Source organism: Canis lupus, chromosome 17, assembly GCF_011100685.1.
Source record: "Canis lupus familiaris isolate Mischka breed German Shepherd chromosome 17, alternate assembly UU_Cfam_GSD_1.0, whole genome shotgun sequence".
NCBI lineage: Eukaryota > Metazoa > Chordata > Mammalia > Carnivora > Canidae > Canis > Canis lupus.
The window spans coordinates 7,249,520-7,270,064 of NC_049238.1; the positions used below are offsets into that span (position 1 = coordinate 7,249,520).

General features: G+C 51.7%; 1 protein-coding gene across 1 annotated transcript in view; it reads left to right on the top strand.

The window, feature by feature from the left end:
* Window positions 1–3,275: 3,275 nt before the first annotated feature.
* Window positions 3,276–20,545, top strand: part of HPCAL1 (hippocalcin like 1) — a 112,162-nt gene continuing 94,892 nt past the window's right edge. Inside the window, exon 1 of the mRNA XM_038560767.1 lies at window positions 3,276–3,567. The gene's annotated coding sequence lies outside the window, so the exon portion shown is untranslated. The remainder of the gene's footprint in view (window positions 3,568–20,545) is intronic.

Sequence of the window (20,545 nt, forward strand, 5' to 3'; positions counted from 1 at the left end):
TAGTATTTTTCCAAAGCCTGTATGGGCCCAGCCCAGTGACACTGAATCTGTCTTTTGGACTTGGCTGCCCCTGATGCTAATATGTGTCCTTGGACATTTCCTTTCTCCAAGAGTGTGATCTCATCTGTAAAATGTAGTAATAATCTCAAGAATGTTGGGAATAGCATATGTAAAAGTGCTTCGAGAACAGTAATGTCATAAAACTAAGTCAGATAGTATTAAGAATAGTCAGATTCACTCCTGACTTTTAGTGTTTACAGCCATATAACTGTAAATAGAAGGCACACTGTATATACAGCATGCCACCTGTTAGGTGTTGAACTGTTCCCCCATAAAGATGTTGAGGTCCTAATCTCCAGTACCTGTGAACCTGACCCTATTTGGAAACAGTGTCTTTGCACGTGACCAAGGCCATTAGAATGGGCTCTTGTCCAATAGGACTGGTGCCCTTATTGGGAAGAATTGGAAACAGAGGCAGACACACACAGAGGAAAGGTATTATGAAGGTATGGGGAGAAGACGGCCATCTCTAAGCCACGAAGCACCTGAGCCTACAGGAGCAGGGGACAGGCTCGGGAAAGATTCCCCACCAGGTCCCTCAGAAGGAATCAACCTTGCTGACACATTGATCTCGGATTTCCCAGCTTCCAGAACTCTGAGACAACACGTCTTGGTTTGAGCCAGCCAGCTTGTGGTACTCTGTCGTGGCAGCCCCAGGAACCTAACAGAACACCATACCCCGAATTTGTTTTTTGCTTTGCTCTAGTTCATGAAATTCAAAAGTACTTATCGAGTAACTACTATGTGCCCTTCCTCTGAAAGAATAAAAGGAAGAGGTCAGGTTGTATCTCACCTGAGGGAGACCCTGCTCCTTTAGAAGTTCAGGGAAGGGGGAAAAAAGTTCAGGGAAGGGAAATGCATAGGAGCTGAGAGGTCAGAGCCGGTGAAATCTGAGCGGAGCCCTGAGGGGTAGGTGGGTTCCAGATGGGTGGGAGAGAAGGGCCCAGGCAAAGGCCCCGAGGCCCACTGATAGGCGGGGTCCAGGATGTGCCTCTACCCACCTCTGTACTCCCTGAGATTCCTCTACCTGCCTCGCTCGGGATCTACTGAGCTTTCCCCTCCTCCTTATATTTCAAGACCCAGTGAAACCGTCACCTGCTCTGTGAACCATTCCTGACCCTCTCCCCCATGAGCTGATTTTGCGGCGGGGAGAGGGGGCACGGCGAGCTATAGCGCAGTCCTCGATGACGGTGTTATCATGCCCTATATGGATGTGTGTCTGTTGCCCTGTGACTGGGCTGGGGAGACCCGTGCTCTGAATCTGTGGCAGAGACACTGTGATGTGCTCACCCAAATGACCGTTTCCTCCTGGGCACAGAGGAAGGCTGTGATTGCCGGACCCCTTGCAGCCCGGTGGCACCAGTTCTGGTCATTGACTGCGGACCCATGTGATGTGTGCCTCCTCCAGGCCTGGCTCGCAGTGACCTCCCACCCCCACCCGGAGACCCCCAGCTCGCACTATCCCCTCCCTTGTGGCTGGCTGGGAGTCAAGGGGTTGGGGGAGACCTCAGAAGCCCTGAGGGAAGAATCTCTAGATGGGAGAGATTCTGGTGGAATCTCCAGATGGAAGCGGCTGGAGTTCCTGAACATCGGGAGTGTTCCCCGAGGAGTCTTCCCCGAGCCCTCTGACTTAGCCCTGAACCGCAGCCTGAGTGAGAAGTGGGTCTTACGCGTGACCCCAGCAGCACTAGCCTATGCCAATCAACCCAGTATCTGCAGTCCCCCTGCTGATGGGCCTGGGCTTGACACGTGGCTGGGGGCCTCTCACCTGTAACCCCACCCTCTGCACCGACATACTCAGGGAAACCTGCTCAATGACCCTGGCCCCTGGTCTGCTGAGAAAAAAGGGTGCTGCCCCTGGGTACCAGAGCTGCTCTGTGTGACATCACCACAGCCCCATACCGGTGACGGTGACGGGTGACGCGGGCGCTCACAGTCATTATTGTATTTAATCCCCACAGCAGGGCTGCCTAGGAGACTAACTCCCTCTGGGGTTGCCTTTGCCATTTGCTTGCTGAGAGAGGGGTCTGGGCTCAGACCACCTTGCCAGCCAGCAGAGCTCCCCCTCTCAAGCCACCCACCAGCATTGCTCCCTGCAGCCTCCTGTGTAGTGGGAGTTCACTCACCGTGTTTTTGTGGAGGAGGATTTGCAGGAGGATTTGAGTTTTCCCCTAGAGACGCCAGAAAGACAGTCTGTCTCAGCCTAACACTAACGCCCAGCTCCACATTCAGGGCTGTTTCTGTGGTTACCTTTCTTCGGGGATGTTTGGGGTGGGTGGGTGGTGGTAGTGGTGGGTGTGTGTATATATTTGCTTTTTCCAGGGCCCAGATTTTCAGGAGCTACTGGGGCGAGGGGTTCTGGGAAGCACAGTCCCTCATTCCTTCCCTCAGGGAGGTGCCTTCGGAGGGGGACAGAGGAAGTCTACAGGAAACACAGGTTTGTCTCTCCCTGCCACCCAGGCCGCCTGTGTCTGGGACCAGGATGTCAACCAAGGACCCGCAGCCCGTGAGGGAGGGAAGGGCCCCGGAAGAAGCCTGCTCCGCCGCCTGTGCATTTTATAGGTGGGGAAACCAAGGCCGCGGGAGCCTCAGGGACTTGCTGAAATCGCCCAGAATTGGCAAAGGCAAGCAGAACTGGAACTCAGGCGTCCCTCCTCCCGGTCCTCCGCTCCTTCCCCGAAAGAGGCAGGCGCGGTTGGTAGGGCGTGTCTGCGCAGGGGACTGGCGGTGAGGGTGCCAGAGGGCGCTGGGAGACAGCCTGGGGCGACTCCGGCCTCTTCCCTTTCTGGGCCACCCGGGCCGCACTTCCTGCAGAGGCCGGGGAGGGGGGGCGCGGAGCTGGCCCCTCCCGGTGCCGCCTCCCCGCCTCTCCCACGCCCGCAGGCCAGAGGCCAAGGGTTAGGGAGGCGGCACCGGTGCTCGGCTCCGCTCCGGCCCCGAGATCCGCCCGGGACCGGGACCGGGCTGGGGCCCGGGCGGGGCGGAGGGTGCAGCGGGGAGCAGGCTCGGAAGCCCGCACCCCGGGGCCGGGAGGGGCGTGGCCAGGGCCGGGGGCGCGACCCACGCAGGCAGGTGGGCGGGGCCGAGCCCGGGGGCGGGGCCTGGCGGGGCGGGGCCTGGCGGGGGCGGGGCCGCAGGGAACTCGAGCGCCGGCCCCGCCGCACGCCCCGCCCCCGGCCCCCGCCTCCGGGTCCCGCCTTCGAGTCCCTTCCTTCCCGGCGCTGGCAGGCGGGCCGCGGCGGCTGCAGGCGGCGGACGGGCGGGCCGGCGGACGGGCGGGCGCCTCCACCTCGCTCGCTCCCTCGCCGCCGGCTTCCTTTTGTCTTTCTGGGAGGCGATGAGCGCAGGGCCGGCGCGGAGGCTGCGGGCGCTCGGAGGCCCGCGCTCCTAGCCACCCCTCCCGGCCTCGGCGCGCTCGTCCCGGGCAGCGGCCCGCGCCCGCCCCAGCGCCAGCCGCGCCGAACTTGGGCTCGGGAAGCCGGCGGACCGCGTCCTGCGCCGGAGCAGGTAGGGCTGCGGGGAGTGCGGGCGTGTGCACCGGCGTGAGCTGCGACCCGGCTCTCTGCGTGTGCGCGCGCGCGTGTGTTGGGGTGCCTCTGTCTGCGTCGTGGAGTTGTGGATGACCGCGGACGGTGCTGTGTCCCCGGAATGGCGTGTCCTAGTGGGGATCCGTGTGTACAGTGGGTGTGCACATTTTGGGCTGCGTTTGTGGAATTGTGTGTCGGGGCGCAGTTGCTGGTGTGAGCGGCTGCGCGTGGGGCGCGGGTGGCGGGGTGGGCGTGGGCGGGCCAGCCCTGCCTGCGGAGCCCTCTGGCCCCCGCCGGCCGGCGCAGTGCGGAGCTTCAGGCCACCCCCCCCTCCCCGGATCCCGGGGAGCTAGCGCGGGCCTCTGGGCAGCCTGGGTTCGCCCCGCCGGGGGGCAGGTCCCGCAGCCCACGTGGGTGGCAGGTGCGCTCCCGCCAGGGTAGGGGGCGGCGGCCATCCTCTCCCTGCTCACTAGGCCCAGGGGCGACGGCCGAGCCCTGCTCCGCAGTTAGGAGCCCTGGCCTCGCCGTGACCCGCACTGCGACCTGAGCCAGGCACGCCACCTTCTCTGGTTGAGGTTTGCTTCTCTCCCTCGGGGTCTCTCATGACATTTAAAACGAGAACGCGCTAAAGATAGCGCTTGGCCCAGCGCTTGGCACACAGTAGGTGCGTAAGTTAATTGCATTAGTGTCAAAGAGTGTCTCTTTTTTAATCCTTTTTTCCCCTCTTTATCGTGGGTGGTGCTATTACAGCCCCCTCCCGCGAATGTTGTGTGCCTCCCTCACGGCCCTAACTTAACCGCGAAGCACCGAGATTCGAGAAAGTTTGGGCTGCCGGGTGCGCCGCCAGCTCTGCGCACCTCCCGGGCGGCGCCGCCTCGGGTCTGCAGGAGCGCGCAGCGCCCAGCCGCGAAGGCTCCGGCGCCCGAGCTGGGGGTCCCTCTCCTGGCCAACTGCGGCGGCGGCTGCTGGAATCGGGAGCCTTTTTGTTCAACAAGTGCCTAGTCCCTGGGGCTTGCAGCTCGCGGAGTCTGGCGGCAAGGGCGTGAAAGTGGCGCTCCCCGCAGAGACGGACCTTGGGCTCCCAGGGCATCCCGGCCGCCCGGTCAAGCAGAAGGCATCCCCTCCGCTCCCGGCCAACGCCGATTCCCCCTGGAGGGGGGTGTTTGCCAGAACCGCCAGTCCTGCATTGGGGCCTGGCGCTGGACACCCTCTGACCCTACCCCCACCCATCCAACTGCGGCTCTGTTGGATCAGCCTCGCGCAGAGGAGGCCAAGGGCCAGTGGGATCCTTCCTCCTAGTCAGTCCTACACCTTAATTTTTAAAATATTTAGTTTGAAGCCTACGGCCGTGTAACATTGAACTGCAGTGAATGTGCGCACCCTCTAAGCACGATTCACTCTCAGGGAGAGTCCTGCCAACCGCAGCATATCGCTTGCTCAGACCCAGCGGGGCCAGCTGGCCCTGGCTGCCCTGCTGCCTTCTGCCAAAGCTGGTGATTCCTTCCCTCCCTCGCTGTGGTTTTTTTCTTCCTCTCAGGACCCTTCCCAGTCGGAAACACAAATAACCTTTCACCAAGAGAGCTGTGGACCTCATGGTGCGTGCTGCTCTCAAAATGGAGCATCTGCATGGGATGGGGCTGGGGGCATGGAGATCATCAACTGGGCTGTGCGGAGGCGTGGGATGCATTTCCTGGGATCACCTGCTCCCGGTGGGTGTGCTCAGGGAGCTGGAATCCTTTGCAGGCTTTGATGACACAGGAGCAGAAACCTCTTGCTTGGTCTGTCTTTACCAGCACCTTCTGCTGAGGCCTCAGTGGTAATGGCAGGCCAGGGGATCAGGGGACCTGGATAAGCCAAATTTTCATCCGATTTGGTGTCAGGGCACACTTAGAATGCAAGCTGCTTTTTCTGTTTCATAAGATGATTTTATATCCAAGAGGAGAAAAGGGCTTTTCATCTGAATCCTACTCTCTTTCCCATAATCAGATTGAATAATATTGAAAAAAAAATCAGGCTGGCTTCGTCAGCTCAGAAGACAGATCAAAAGCTGGGGTATTTGTTGTTGTCGTTGTTGTTTTGTATTTTCCTGCTTAAAACCAGCCCTTTGTCTCAAGCAAAGCAGTGTTTTGGCCCTAGATCTATTTCTGTTTCACTTTTGAGAGCGCCTGTAATTACTGAGCTCTTGAGGTTTTATTGGATAATGTGCCAGAGGGAAGGCCCAGGGGCTCTGGCTCTCACTTGCCGTGGGATGTGGTGCGTTGTAGCCTTGCCTGCTCCCTTTGGGTTCCACTTTGATGCTTTTCATAAGGTGGAAAATAGATGTGAATGTGTGATAATAACTTGGGACACCTGGCATTGGGAATCAGATGCCTGGAAGCTCAGACTTGTGGAGACACAACAGGTCAAAACCCCAGAAGAACAGAGATTTGCCCAAACCCTAGCCAGTGATCCATTCATTTCCAATAAGCCTTCTAGAGGGAAACTCTGAGATATAAAGGAGCTTGGACTAATTCCTTCAGAATTTATCTTAATGCCCCTTTCTGGCCACTGGGTTGTGCAGAATTAGAAATACAAGCTGTTGAGTGACAGGAGTGGACTCACCTCTGCATACAGTCCCCATCCAGGCCTCCTCCTTACCGAGCTCTGTCTCTACCTGGAGCTGCTCTGGAGTTTCATCATGGTAAAGCAGTAGTGCTGTCTTTCTGGGCTCAGACCCACTGCCTTTGGGGCTCCACATGCATGGTTCCTAGGGTTGCCTTTTCGCAGAAAATACCCTATTGTGTATTTGTGTGTGAGGCAGTCTGTCTCCCCCTTATGCCTACCGTCCTTCCTTATACTTCTTCTAAGACCTAGTATTGCCACTCATAAGTGGTGAAGTGCCCAGGTCACTTAGGAACCAGTGTTAATCCCTGATACTACCAAGGAGCCCCAGAGTTTATTTGGCACCGGAGAGTAAGCTATTTGGCAGCTGAAATTTTATCTAGATCAGGATCAGGTTTGTGTTAGAATTTAGCATTCCAGCAAGCCTGAAACCAAGCTTGTTTGTTATGGGATAATGCTTCTAATTTGTGAGTCGCTGGCCCAGGCCTGATGGGGGATTATGTGTATTTTGCTAGTTTGTCAGCCCTGGATGTCATTGTATGTGGAGGGAGGGCACTTGTAAACTTTAATCATGCTCTGTCTACTTTGGGATTCACTATCCTCCCACAGTCTCAGTGGGTTTCTTTGGTGTTTTCATGCCCATGTGTAGGGCTGTGCATCTGTGCATCTCACGTGGCTTTTGTTCTCTTCCTTTGGGGTTGAGTTTCTAATCAGGGGACAACAGGTCGTGGTGTATGGAGATAGATGGCTTAGGGGCCATCTTGGTGATTCTTGCTCCATGGGGAAAAATGTTTCTTTCAAATCACTTGGTACCAAACAACAACAACAAAGAATGGAATCTGGTGACATGGGTTTTAATGTAACTTCTGGTAATCGATACAGTTTGACAGGTGAACAATTTCTTAGGCACTGATGAGCAAGGTGCAAGTCTAAAGAATTTTTTTTTTTTTCCATCATCAGGAAAGCACAGTAAATCCTTTAGGAGAGCCCTGCCTTGGCCATGTCCTTTCAAGTATAATTGAATTTCAGAGGCAAAGCTTCATATCTCTGCATTTATGAGGTATGACTAACTGAAGACACTTTCCGAGAGATCTCAGGCTCTCTTCCTGTGGCAGCCCTCCCCTGCCAGCAGCAGGTGGGCAAAGATGCCTTCTTGGGGCTCTTTTCATTTACCTTTATAAGCCAAGCGCACCCCCGACACCTGCTAATCCAGCAGCTGTGTTTTCCGGATATTTGTTGCTTTTCAGCTCTTGAGGTGCAGTTCAGGTTGGCAGGAAGCCAGGAGCCGGGTCGGGGTGCTGGCATCCATCCCACCTGCCTCACTAGATGAGAAGTTTCTGAGGAGCCAGTGATGGGTCTGTGACCCTTGGCTGAGAAACACTTGGGATTGTTAAATTCGTACTCCCTGGAGGAAGCCGCCGTGATTCTGAAGACAGGGAGAAGGCTTTTGGGGGTGCGTGGTTCTCCTCGTGGAAGTCTCCCGAGATTGCCTCAGTACCCGGTGGCCCAGCTGAAATCCGTCCTTGCTGCGTGCCTCTTTTGGCCATGAGGGTGTCCCTTAGGTGCTCTTCTAGTGTTTTCCTTTCAGCTGGGCTCACGCTGTGCGTTGGCGGCCGAGCAAACCTGAGCTCTCCCTACACCCAGACCCATGGCCCTCATCATGCAGGCTCCATGCTACTGCACATCAAAGCAGAGCCCAGAACTTCCTGCCACCCCCAAGCCGGTCCCTCTACCTGTTGTAGTGAATGACTTGCCTCCTCCATCATTACAGCTAGAAATCTCAGGAGTGTTTCTGGGCTCTTGCCCCCCTCTTCCTCTGTCCGTAAATCATGATGCGGTCAGTCCTCTGTTGTCCTGGTTCCTTCTCTCTGTCCCCAGGGCCCCCCTGCAGAGCAGAGCTGTCTCATCCCTTATCCTGGGTCCTGGAGACCCACTTCCAGTCCAGTCATTGCTGTCATCAGGTCCATGCTGAAGACAGATTTTGTCATCTCACTCAGCTCTCTGGCCAACCACCCACTCCGAGTTCATGCTCTTGCTCAGTAAGTGTTCTTCTGAACACCTGCTGTGTGCCTTGCACTGAGCAGAACTCTGAAAGCCCCATACAGGCTTCCTGCCAGAGCTCAGCTTGGGCTGGGGGTTGGGAAGACCTCCAGAGGAGTCCTTAGAGCTTGACAGGGGCTCCAGGGAAGCTCCACCCCCTGGGCAGAGGGGGCATGATGTGGGCTTGGGAGCTAACCTTCCAAGCTGTGCTGGGAGGGGTGCAGGTGTCTGGCGGGTGGGGAGACCGCGAGGGTGAGGGTAGCCGGGTTGCCACAGCACCTGCCTTCTCTCCCACCCAGACTTCTCTATGTGCTAAACTCTTACTCATCCTTGAAAAAAAATTTTTTAACAGCTTTATTGAGATATAATTCATATACTGTGAAGTGTACCCATTTCAAATGTACAATTCAGGAATTTTCAGTAAACTTACAGAATTGTGAAACCGTCACCACAATCCGGTTTTAGAACCTTTGCATTACCCCCAGAAAGCTCCCTCCTGCCCATTTACTGTCACTCTCTGTCCCCGCTCCTACCCCCAGGCCACCAGCCAATGGGCTTTGTGCTTCTAGATTTGCCTTTTCTTCCTGCCTCTCATTTTATAGATACGGCTCCAGGGCCTCTTCCCTGAGGCTTTCCTGGGGTTTTCCAGTAAGAGTTGATTGCTCCCTCAGGCTGATCAAATAGCCTGGGTGGTTGCCCACCTGTGGGATGGCCAGCTCTGTGACGCAGTGACTGTGTCCATCTGGCCCCCTTTCCTCCCCTAGCACAGCGCTGGGTGCCTGGGGTGCACACAGGGCCTGTTGGCTGCGCTCAGTGAAGTTGCTTCCCTCACATTTCTTTTGTCAGCTCCTGAGTATCCAGCAACGAGTTAAAATTTAAAGTACGAGGTGGGGGTGGGGGAGTAATGATGATGTGGGGCGAGAACATGTGAGGCAGAAGAGGTCAAACCCATTATTTTTTAAAAATATTTTATTTATTTATTCATAAGAGACACACAGAGACAGGCAGAGACACAGGCAGAGGGAGAAGCAGGCTCCATGCAGGGAGCCCGATGCGGGACTCGATCCCAGAACTCCCAGATCACAACCTGAGCCAAAGGCAGATGCTCAACCACTGAGGCACCCAGGTGCCCCCAAACCCATTTTTAAAATTTTATCTATTTATTTATTTGTTTATTTATTTATTTATTTAATTTATTTTTAAAGATTTTATTTATTTATGATAGACATAGAGAGAGGCAGAGACATGGGCAGGAGAAGCAGGCTCCATGCCGGGAGCCAGACGTGGGACTCGATCCCGGGTCTCCAGGATCACGCCCTGAGCCAAAGGCAGGCGCTAAACCGCTGAGCCACGCAGGGATCCCCCCAAACCCATTTTTTAAACAAAAAAATCCAGGATGCCCAGAGCACAACAGCTCACCCAAAGCCGTCGGCAAGAAGTAGAGGAACCAAGAATTAAGCCAGGTCACGTTCTCTCCCACCCCCGTTTGGTAGTAAGGATCTGCTCTTCTGGGGCTCTTCCTGGAGTGTTTAGTTTTTCTTGTCATAGCCTCCAAGCCACATAAATTCTGTGGAGGGCACGAGCGGTACGTAGCACATCTTCATTTGCCCCAGTGCTTGGCTCACAGCTGACCAGGTAGGAGTGACTTAAGTATGCGTGGGTGCAGGGTCTCCTGGGAGACAGACGGACAGAAGCCCTGGGAAGGGGGTGCACTTGCCCGGCTTGTACATTTCAGAAGACCTTCTCTTCTTGGGTTATTTTTGTAAAATAAATAGGAAAAAGCAGAGGAGGAGACCCCATTTTACAGATTGCAGATTGAGTCACAGAAATTGCCTATGCAGTGTAGACAGGTAGATCTGGGCCTGGTGTGTGGAGACCAGGTCACAAATGGTTGCTCTCCACTGTATGTTAACTAACAAAATTAAAAAGACAAGCCAAACAAAAAAGAAACACTCCTATAAGAGGCAAAACAAAACAAAACAAAACAGAAAACACAAATAGCCCCTCTCTCCTAGCGAGGCAGAGAACATTCACAGTGGGCAGCAAGAGTGTCTTGTTTCTTTCTGAAGATCAGGGGTGTTGGGGTCCAGCAGCCCTGGTTTGAGTCAGGCTCTGCTCTTGTCACTTATCAGCTGGGTGATGCTCTCTGGGCTCAAGTTTGCTCATGTGCAGGAAGGGGTTCCGGGGCCGCGTTAGACTATCACAGGGAACCTGGACGTAGCGAACCCATGGAGTCTTTGGCTGGTCACATGTGTGGTAAGTGGTGGTGGCCATTGTTGCTATTTAAACGTTCTTGGAGGGACCCCTGGGTGGCTCAGTGGTTTAGTGTCGGGCTCTCTGCAAGGAGCCTGCCTCTCCCTCAGCCTATGTGTGTCTCTCTCTCTGTCACTCATGAATAAATAAATAAATCTTAAGAAAAAATAACGTTCTTGGGTGGCAGTGCCTCCTCTGTCACTAAGGATTTCTTTTCATATTCAGGTTTATTAGGCATCTTTTTGACCCAGACTGTAGTAGCGAAGCGTTTGATGTGAGAGCCTGTGACTGTGTGAAGGCTCCCGGGGGGGAGCTGCTGTGGGCCGCGACTGGGGGCTAAGGAGCCGCCATTTTGGATTGCCCAGCTCATGCCTTCTGAGAAGCCTCTCTGAGGGTCGCCGACACAGCCGAGGTGACCCCAGTTCAGGGGGCTGCACGAAGACATAGAGGTGAAGTCATTCCTCAGACCCAGTGAGGTCCCGACCTCTTGACCCCCTGCCTTCTAGAACACTTGGAAGCATTTCTTGAGTTTGCTTGTGAGCGTGCTCATGTGCCTATGGCTGCCCGGGGACTCTTGGGAACCCCGGCAGAACCACGATTCTGTGCGGCCGTGTGTATGGATCACAGCACTTTTTCCCCCTCCGGCAGCAAAATGCTCAAGTCTCTGCTTCCTTCCTGTGCGTTTATTAGACACTTCCAGAAAACAGAATTGACGACAGCTCCCCACCCCTCCCTGTCACTCCCATCCTTTCTCTTTGCTGTGCTGTAATCCATTTTTGAAGGGAAGTGAGAACCTCTCAAGATCCATCACCTGGGTTTAAAAACAAATCATTCCCAACACCGTACAATTTTCCATATTTACGTGTGGGGCTGGGGGGTCAGTCCTGCCAGAGTGGTGTGCGATGTCTAGAAAAGCCTGTGCCCCAACCATGGGCCCGAGGCAGGGCTGTGGGTGGGCAGGACTGGTGGCTCTCTCTCTCTCTCTCTCTCTCTCTCTCAGCCCTCTCCAAAGCGTGGGGTGGCAGTGGCAGGAATAAGACTTTATTAAAAATCCTCAGTCATGCAGTGCCAATCCCATGCTTGGTGACGCAGCCTGGACAGTCTGGCTCAGCTTCCACGGGTGGGAGATGAAATGTGGTGGCTGCTTTGGCTTCTTTGGGTGTCTTTCTTTTCAGTGAGTGAAGGTAGAAAGAGGCCTCAGACAGATGTTGACGTTTGGCTTTCTTTCATGCTGGACCTTTGGCACTTATGATCCATTCTTATTCTCCGGGGAGTGTTTGTCCCTCTTCTTTCTCTCTGAAGATGGGATGAAAAATTGCTACTTTTATTAGCATATGTTCTTGATAATATGCTATTATCTGCCCTCAAAACAATATGGCCTCAGTGATTGTTTTCAGAGCTAGCTGTAAGGTGACAGCTTATGCATTTGGGAATGATTTTTACTATCACTGGAGGAAGTACGGGAGGCAAGTTGTAGTACAGGTGAAGTCCAGGTTTTCTCGGCCGGGGCCCCCCAAGCAGTGTGAAGATCTCACTGCGGCCCATTGCTCCTTCTCCCTGTGCTTTGTCCTGGGTCACATGCCGGCTTCTGAGTACATCCACATTATCATTTTCACCATCACCACCCCCATCATCACCACCATCACTATCATCCTCCTCCTCATCATAGCTATCCCCATCATCACCACCATTACCTCTATCACCATCTTTGTCCTCCTCCTCATCATCACCACTATCACTGTCATCCTCCTCATCATAGGCATCACCATTATTACCACCATCACCACCATTGCTGTCATCACCATTCTACTCCTCCTCACAATCAACACCATCACTATCATCCTCTTCCTCCTCACCATCATCACCATCACTGTCATCACCACCATCATCATCCTTCTCCTCATAGCCATCAGCATCATTACTACCATCACTATCATCACCATCCTCTTCACCATCACCACTATCACCATCACCACCATCACCATCATTTTCTTCCTCCTCCTCCTCCTCATCACCATCACTATTGTTACTATCACCATCCTCCTCCTTCTCCTCTTCATCACCATCATTACCACCATTACCATCATCACCATTACCATCACCACCACCATCACTGCCATCACCATTGTCATCTTCCTTATCATAATCATAACTATCAACCACCATCATCAGCATCACTGTAATCATCATCACCTTTACCACCACCATCACCACCACCATCCAGTCTCTACCTTTGGTTCACTGCTTCACATAGCCCATTTCTGTTGAATTAAGGGTTCTTTGCTGGCAGGTTGTGGGAGGACACCTACTGTGAGGAGGGTAATGAGGGGGAATTAGTACAAGATGATGGTAGGTATGGAGTGGATGATGGAATGTTACTCTAAAAGAGGCCTTATGAGACTCACTAATCTGGAGTAGTCTTGGAAAATCCCACCCGTGCTAGTTAATTTTATATGTCACTTTGACTTGGCTATGGGATGCCCAGATAACTGGTAAAACTTTATTTCTAGGTGTGTCTATGAGGGTGTTTCTAGAAGGGATTAGCATTTGAATTGATTGATTAAAGAAGACCCCCCACCCCTACCCCACTCCCAACAATGTGTGCAGGCATCATTCAATCCACTGAGGGCCTGAATGGAACAAAAAGGCAGTGGAAGGTGGGATTTACTTTGTCTGCTTGAGTTGGTGTGTCTGTCTTCCGTTGTCCTTGGATGTTAGTGCTCCTAGTTCTCAGGCCTTTAGACTCTAACTGGGACTTACACCATTGGCTGCCTTGATTCTCAGACCTTTGGACTTGGACTCAATAACACCAGCTTTCCTGGGTCTCTGGCTTGCAGATGACAGGTTGTGGGACTTCTCAGCCTCCAAAGTCACATGAGTTAATTCTGATAAGTATCCTCGTATATGAATCTCTTATTGGTTCTGTTTTTCTGGAGAACCTTGACTGATAAACCACCTATTCTGCAGGCCAAGGAGAGAGCCAGTGGTACCTATTCTGTTGAGCTCCCCATTGCCCTTCCAGGGAGGACAAATTTGGCTCCCTATTGTATTCTCCAGGCCCTTTGCTGCCCCTCTTCACCAGTGCTGGCTGGAGCCTGACCTTGCTCGCTGGACACTGTGCTTGTTTGCCTCTCCCAGGACGGTGGGCCTCTTTGCATGTAAGACCTTGTGATTTCTCCTCCGTGGCCCCCCCCATTCCTGGCGCAGAGCCTGGAACAATGGATGTCCAGATGTGTGGCTAAACCACCACTCCCTTCCCTTGACTGTAGGATGGTGGGAGAATTGAAGTATTTATCCTTAACACCTTCGCCAGAGGGACTTGCTTTTGCAGGCCTGAATGTGTGATTGGCAGGTCATTGTTGTTTCCCATGCTCATCACCGAGTGGTGAATGTTTTACCTGTTTGCTAAAATTGCAACATGGTGGTATAGAAGCCATCGAGGCTTTCTGGGCTGACAGAACGATCCCCATCTGATTATCCATGTCTGGCTCTAACTTGGTGTGTGTGTAGTTTTTCTTCTCCAGATCTCAGTTTCCTTATCAGTTGGAGCTCAGGACTGGGTAACCTCTACATTGTCTGTCAGCTCTGTGGGCCAGGAGAAATGTTTAAAAATGTATACTTGAGGGGCTCCTGACTGGCTCCGTCCCTCGAGCATGTAACTCTTGATCTCGGGGTCATGAGTTTGAGCCCCATGTTGGGTGTAGAGATGACTTAAAATAACATCTTAAAAAAAATGTAAACTTGAATTTTAGGACACATCCAACATGAAGCAAAGAGAATTTTCTTAGCTAAACCGACTGCAAAAAAAAAAAAAAAGAGAGAGAAACAGAACATTTTAGAACACACAGATACCTTAGCAACTGCCATCTCAATCTCAAGAGCCGGCACCATAATTCAGAAGAAGCTGAGCGTGTCAAGGAACAAATTTGTGGAGCACCAATGAGAAGGAAGGGGAAGGGTCAGAGATACTGAGGTTGAGGGGGTGAGCTCTGTGTGTTTCATCCACCCCTCCGTCCATTCAGCAGGTTCATATACATGTCCCAGGACCGGTGTTGTATGTGAAAGAAGCTGAGATGAAGAGGATGGGCTCGAGTACAGAGGAGGTGAGTGATGTCAAGGGGAGCACAGAAGGCTGGCAGCCGAGCTAAGTTCTTAGGCTCTGGATCTGGTGCCTGATTTAGAAGCTGTTCACTATCCCTTTGAGAGGACACGCCCAAGGAAAACCAGTGCAGAGGATGCAACCCTCCTCTTTGTCATGGTGCGACTCTCTTCTTTCTGGGAAGCCCACTGATTAGCAAGAAACTGGTGGACTGAACTTTTTATTGTTGTTTTTTAAAAGATTTTATTTATTTGAGAGAAAGAGAGAGAGAAAGAGAGAGCACAAGCAGGAGGGAGGGCAGAGGGAGAAGCAGACTCCCCGCTGAGCACGGAGCCTAATGCAGGATTCCATCCCAGAACCCTGGGATCCTGACCTGAGCCCAAGGCACATGCTTAACCGACTGAGCCACCCAGGCGCCCCTGAACTTTTTGTTTTGACTAACTGTGAGTTAGGGGGAATTAGGGAATATTATAGAAGACAGGGAATTGTGTTATAGACAAAAGTATGTATTAATGCAAACTCCTGAATTAATTGAGTTAATGAATTATTAAGAATTCTTTGAGGGGCGCCTGAGTGGCTCAATCGGTTAAGCATCCAACTCTTGGTTTTGGCTCAGGTCATGATCTCAGGTCGTGAGGTCGAGCCCTGTGTGGGGCTGTGAGTTCAGGGCAGAGTCTGCTTGAGATTCTCTTCTTCTTTCTCTGTCCCTCCCCTGCTCTATAAATAGATAGATAGATAGATAAACAAACAAACAATAAATAAAATCTTAAAAAAGAGTTCTTTGAAATGAACACATTTGTGGTTATAGGCTGGTAGGTTTTTGCTAAAGGGGTTGAAAATGAGCAATTTAAACATTTCTCCTAAATATGTGACTGGGAAGCCAGGTATAGAACTATTTAGACAGTTTCATTCCAGTTATGTTTGGGAGGGGAAAAAAAGTTAGAGAAAACAGATGAGAAGGGCATACACCAAACTTTTAACAGTGGTTGACTCTGATGGGATCATGAGCGGTTTTTCTTTCCTGGTTTCTCATATTTCTCTACATTCTGAATTTTTACCAATGGGTGTGTATTACTCTTGCACTGAGGAAAAAAAAAGGTTTTAAAAGGAACCCCAAGGACACATTCCTCTGATAACCTTGTTTACCTTATTATTTGCTTAGCAAACTTTCTTTTTAATATAGTCAGACTGGCTGGAACCCACAAATTCCATAGTTGTGATGGTTTGGATTAATGGAATTTATCATAATGCATCATTAGAATTTGCTAATTTCATCTAAATTCGATGCTGAGTAACTTTATTAACTAGAATATGAAAAAAAATATTCTGAGCCTTTCTAGAAACTTGCCATTTCAACATGGCAGAGGGTGGAGTTTGTTTATTGTCTAGAATATGTTTTTTCTTTTTTACTTGGCAGACCCTTCACCACTCCCTGTGCTGCTCCTGCCTTGGACCTTGCGTTGACTTGGGTTAATGTTGGGTTGGTGTTGGGTTGGTGTTGGGTTGACTCTTTATTTACTGGCTGAGAAGCAGGATCCTCTCAGTCCTTGTTAGGGCCATGCCTGACTTTTGGTGGTATCCTTCCAGAGGCTTCTTAGGCTGTTATTTTTTTGGAGGTTTGATCTGTCTGAGTCAGCAGTGGAAGAGTATGGAGTTGAGGCCAATCATCAGAGAACTTGGCTGATATGAATAATTAATTTCAGGGTGAATGAGGGAGAGACACTGGTGGCTGGGCTGGCTCTCCAGGCAAATAATACCGCTATATAATGTGAAAAACTAGAGGTTGCCTTTGCTCCTAGCTCAGTGTCTGCGTCTAGTTTCTTGGATTTGAAATTAAAAAAAAAAATCCCATCTTTATAGTCTGCTGTCCATATTTCTGATCTTGAGCAAGAAAATACTTGTCAGCAAAATTCCACACACATCTGGTAAACTATTTCAGGATCTGAACCATAAGGAAACCATGTTAAAAAAAAATTAGGATGGCTACAGTGTTCAGAAATTATTATTTTTGAAAGCTGGGTCCTCAGTTTATTGTAGGATTCGGCACAGAAGCAGGAAGGAAACCCTCCAGTCACTGGAAACAGGTAGGTTACCATGGAGACTGGGTGTGTCCCTGTGGTTTCCTGGGTATCCCAGTTGTCCTGGAGAAGGAATAAGCCTGACTTCTATTTCTGAAATTGTGCGCGTGAACGAAATTTTTCTAAACAAAGGTTGCGTTTTGTGGACTTACACTGGTGATTTCTGACATAATTTTGCCCTCCTTTCTGGTTGCCTAATTATTAATGCTGTGTACCCTACCTTTCCTGCCAGAAACTTGAAAATGCATCAAGAGAACACCTACCTGAAACAATAACCAGAACAAAATCTTTTAATAAAGCTAAGGACTCTCTCTTTAGTGTGAACGATGACTACTCAGTACAATTCGGCAAATTAGTTCAACCCTTTTATATTGTGCGCCAAGCTGGGCTCCAGGCCCTGGGGAATGACAGTGAGTGGGATGTTGGGGGTCCTGCCCCTTGAGCTTATGCTATGGTTTTGACCCATAATAGAACAACATGAAGCCAAGGAGGGGTCCTGGGCCCATCCACTCCTGGCTCACACTGGCAGCTAGTCCCCCATAGCATCAGCAGCTGGAGGCTCGTGGCCGGCATCCCTGGCCTGTCTCTGTCTCTCTTGCCAAATGTTTCTTTGTGGCCACTTCAGCAGAGGAAGTCACGTCCACTCTTTGTCCTCCCTTCTGCAGGTCTGTGTCCCTCCCTTCTGGCAGGGACCTCAAGTGGGCTCGTCACAGCCTGAAGAGGCTACATGTGGGCACGGGGAAGAGCTGGTGGCCACACAGGACATTGGTGATGTTGAGGGCACGGCAGGCTCCAGCCTCTTTGCGTGCCGTGATTTGATCAGTGAGCTTGGTCTTCATGGCCGCAGAGGATGCTGTCATCTGAACAAGAAAACAATCCTCAGGCCCCCAGTGGCCTGGGCTTCGAGGAGACTTCCTGTCTCACCGAGCCACAGAGGGTGACTCCAGACTAGAGATGTTTCTTCTTGTTTTTTGTCTTTTTTTTTTTTTTTTTTAAAGTAGGCTCCACGCCCAGCATGGAGCCCAACGCGGGGCTTGAACCCATAACCCTGAGATCAAGACCTGAGCCGAAATCAATAGTTAGATGCTTAACCGACTGAGCCACCGTAGAGATAGCTGAGCGGCCCTAGAGATGTCTCTTCTTGACACTGGACTGACTTCTGTTCTAATGGAAGTAAACAGACTGTTGTTTTCAAAAAGAAAAAAGGCACCTGTATGGATTTGGTCAGCAGCCACCATCGTCTTCCCCACGCAGGTCCCTTGGGTCTGCTGGAGCACTTCCCAGTTCTTCATCTGAAATGGGAATTATAAAACCTCTCTCCCAGGATTGTTGTAAGAAATAGCCATTAGACTTCTTGTAAACTCTAGAGTGCTGTATTTGTGGAAGGGCTATTGCCATCATCATCATCATCATCGTCGTCATCATTATCATCATTGATCTTTTTATATTCACATCCTGCAGCCCCTGAATACCTGATGGTCTAACAGGACAGGTCTCCTTGCTGGGTCTTTATCCCCACTCCACCCCCACCCCCCATGGAAACTGAATTCTGAGTCTTCTGATCTTTTCTTTTCTCCTAGTCTGGGGTCAACCTGTGGTTCTCCTTTCCCTCCTGTGAGGTGTCAGCCCACAGAAGAGGCCCAGAGAACAGATTGTCCAAGACTCACAAAAGACATGGAAATTTGTACTTGCTCGCTCATCCTCTGGGACTGTCCGATCAGCTCCATCTTTCTGCCTGCCAGGCAGGGGAGTCACCGGCTGAGTGTGTGTCGGGCAGCCTGGAAACTTACTGGTCAGATTAAAAACACTTGTTCAAATACAGACAGTCCAGCGTGGCTCGTATCAGGGTATGTATTTAGCAAGCAGCTCTCCCATAAACCTGCTCCCGGCTTACAGCCAGCTGTGTGGTCACCTTTGTTGGGGACCAAGGGTGAGGGTGGGGGTGAGTGGGGCAAGGACTGGGGGTATAAGACTCTCAGGGATTTTTTTCACTCTGACTTTTGCCTGCTAAGTGGAGCTGGTCCTGGGGTGCAGAGTGCTCCCCGTCTTGGATCTTGGGTCTTGGTTCATGGGGAAAGAAAACACGCACCTTGACTCTCATCGTTCGCATCATTTGAGAAGAGAAACTCTCCTCCCGCAACCTGGCGAGCACCCACACATCCTTCAAGAAGCTAGTGGGGCTTCATGTGCTGGTTGATGCCTTTTCCCTGGCCTGTGCCCTGTGCCCCTGTACTCGACTGTCATTTTATCAGTGTCTTTTAGAGGCAATGACATTAAAAAATAAGTCTGTTTTCCCAGCAGACAGAGTCCCCTGGAGAGTGGGGAGACCAAACACGACCCCATTCATCTCCATTCCCCCTTAAGCTTTGCATTGCGGCTGTAACTGGCCCTTGCCATGGAGGGACAGTCAGTGGAGTTGTCGGTAGTGAGCTCCAGGTGAAGGCCCCCAGGTGAGCCCCCCACACTTGCACCCCTTATTCTTACAGCCCCAGAAACATGCCACCCTCTCCAGCCTGGAACTGCAGCTCACTTAGAATGAAAATAGTAGAAGCCCAGGTAACTGGCACCCCCTAAATGGCCCTTTGCCGCAGGCAGTGAGAATGAGCCCTCATTCATTCATTCAACATGCAGTTACCACGGGTGCCCGCTATATGCCAGGGATGCGAGGCACCAGGGACGTGTCTGTCCACGGCAAAAAGAAATCTCTTGGAACTCACGTATGCTTCCATCGTCGCCACTCCCGCACACCCTGAACTAACACACAGAGCATCCTAATCAGATTTATTTCTTAATGTGACACGAGGATGATCTAAAGGATGAAATTCAACGTGCAAAAGGTCCTCCCGTCTTCTCAGAAAAAAAAGAGAGAGAGAGAGAGAGGATTAAGCCAAAAGGTACTTTCAGAAAGTCAGTGAAGGATTTTTCCAAACAGGAAAATACGAAATTACTAGCTTCCTTCATGCTGCTGTAAGGGTCCCCTGATTTAAAAAAACTCACTCACCCTGTTGTTATTAAGGGTGAAACCAAGACGTTTAGTTATGTAAAAGCCAATTAAAATAAATTAAATGCAAATACGGTGTCATTGTAATGTAAATTCTGAGAACCGGATCAATCAAAGGTTGTGGAAATGCCAAAGTTGTTAAGACTTTGGTTGCCATGACAACAGTGCTCTGTTACGAGTGGTCTGTTCCCCGGGAATTCTTCTGGGCCTGGGCCTGGCTCTGGCAGTGACTGCATCCCTGGGGGCCAGCGCCGAGCTCTCTGGAGGCCGGCCAGGCTACCTGTCTCATGATCTTGGGAAGAAAGCCACTTGCCCCAGGCCTCAGTATCCTCCCCTAGGGGCAGCCACTCGGTGGCTCCCAGTGTCACATAGTCCTGCAGCACCTCTCAGAAGTGACCGCGCTAGTTTTGGGGATTCCGAATTGGCATGCTGGTTTTCTGGCCGCCTTTTGGGGAGAGCCGAGGGAGGGTGGAGGAGCTGCATCCTGGTCCTGCTTTGTCTGTTTGCACTGACCTTGGCTGCGGGTGCCATGTGCCATCCTTTGTCATCTTGGCTACTGGTCAGCGAGAACCTACCTGCTCTGTTGCTCTGTTTTTGGGGTGTGTATGTGGGGGGGGCGGGAGTTGTTGGGATTTGACCCACCAGCCTCTGGGGCTATCATCATGTTTCAGGTGAGGGATTTACAGACATATTGGGGTTCAGAGGGCTCCCTGTTGAAGGTGTCAGGGCCCTAAGGCGGCCGTGTCAGGATTTCCATGGGCTCCTGAGGACCAGGCAGAGAGGGTGCTGTGTCCCAGGGAGGCCCGGAGGGGTCCACACTTCTGGGCCTTTCCCCGTACCTGCTTCTGCAGAGGCTTGCCCAGAGCTGGTCCCAGCCACCCCTCCT